Source organism: Etheostoma spectabile, chromosome 9 (assembly GCF_008692095.1).
Source record: "Etheostoma spectabile isolate EspeVRDwgs_2016 chromosome 9, UIUC_Espe_1.0, whole genome shotgun sequence".
NCBI classification, from domain to species: Eukaryota; Metazoa; Chordata; class Actinopteri; order Perciformes; family Percidae; genus Etheostoma; species Etheostoma spectabile.
Window position 1 is genome coordinate 23402040 of NC_045741.1, and position 1736 is coordinate 23403775.

At 41.1% G+C, this 1736-nt stretch overlaps 1 protein-coding gene across 1 annotated transcript in view; it reads left to right on the top strand.

Moving 5' to 3' along the window:
• Nucleotides 1-1634: 1634 nt before the first annotated feature.
• LOC116696032 (cadherin-24) overlaps nucleotides 1635-1736 on the top strand; it is a 27618-nt gene continuing 27516 nt past the window's right edge. Inside the window, exon 1 of the mRNA XM_032526696.1 lies at nucleotides 1635-1736. This exon is cut by the window's right edge and continues 155 nt beyond it. The gene's annotated coding sequence lies outside the window, so the exon portion shown is untranslated.

A 1736-nucleotide genomic window follows, 5' to 3' on the forward strand; every position in this document is an offset into this window, starting at 1 on the left:
TAACCGGATGTTTTATTTTGTTTCTGTGCTCGACTTCCCGTCCTGCACTATCAGCCGTGTGCTGACTTGCTGCGGAGCTCTCCAGCGTACAGCAAAAAAGAAGCTCTGCGTATCTGCTCCGGAGGGCTGGGGATCGCCGGAGCAGGGGCGGAGTCGGGACGCAGCCGTTCCGCAGCCAGTGGAAATACAGACGTTGTTCCACAGTTGGTGGAAATCAAGGGTCATTCTCGCATGCAAACTCCAGCTGAGAGCAAAACAAACTCCACTGGATTTGACCAAGAAGTGTAACGTCCTTGACCCTGCCTTCTGAGTTACATCAGTACATCTGTTGTTGTTGGGTTTTTTTTTCATTCTTTAAAAAAACATGACAGCCGGAAATCTGCCAAAAAATGTTTGTAGTTTTGCACTTCAAATCTGTCTCCTGTGCTCTCGAATCCCGACTAACAGATTGATTACGGCTTGGCTTTGTTTTCTGCTTGCACAGAAGTTTTGGCATTAATAAGCTTCTGTATCCAGCTGGGTATACAAGGGATCTAAGGAGTGACCTTTTACGGTTGCCAGTTTGCTTTTTAGTCATATCAGGGAACACGTGTATCACCACCAGTTGTGTAAAGGCTCTACTGGTTCTTAGTCAGGAGAGAGAACTCACAAATGATCAGCAAACATTGATGTGCAGCGCAAGACTGCTCTCTGTGGATGAATGATCACGTTTTACACTATTGAGATGCACAAAGCATGACTCTCTTTTCTAGCAATTAAACCATATCCAAAACATGTGGGTGAGAAACAAGCATATTCTATTCCAGGAGGTATGGGATACAATTAGATAAGATATGTCAAAATGTAAAAAAAATATCATATTACCTAAAATCTCATGTGACTCCGTTTTCCAAAAATTAATCAGGCTTAATGTTTAGATCTTGGCCATCCAAAAGGACAAATATAGACACGTATGAAATTATGTGTTTTTGAACATTCATCCTTGAAATTCGGATTAGTAAATTCCAATTTAGATTGTATTATTTGAAGCATTTTTTTTCTGAGACAAAGAATTGAAATGACTCATAAATGCCAGCTTAAAGCCCAGACTTAAAGGGGGACTGAATTACATGAATGTATTGTATATAAAAATCCATCATTCATTTTCAAGAAAAACGCATCGTGCACGCACATTCAACTCACTGGAGAAAATATCCTCTCCATTACAGTCATGCATTTCAGACACCTTTTTTAGTCGGTGGGAGAACACTAGATGTAAAATGTCATCTTAAATGCATTTCTCTGGCCCAGCTTCTGAGTGGAACCACTGGGAACATGCAAACCTACTCCTGATTATGCAGACCGGCTGTACTTAAGCTGATTACAAAACACAGGATTGCTTCAAGGGAATGATACATCCATAACCATCAAATATTGAAGGCTTGCTGTCGTCTTTAAACGATGCACATGTTGAAAACTGTGATAATGGAGATGATAATTACATACAAAAAAAGCGAAGATTTTGAAGACATTTGGTTTAAGTAGAGCCAACTGAGCCAAGTTAAAACAGGGATTTGTCACTGTGTGGTAGGTACTCAGTGGTCACTGTGTGTGTCTTTAAAAATAGCAGGCTAGGCTTTTAGGGTGGCTATCTGTATCCTTCGGGTACAAAAACAAACGGAGAAGGAGAGAGAGTGTCTCTCTCTTTCCCGCTTCGCTATGTATAGCGAGGAAGAGAGAGAGAGAGAGAGAGAGAG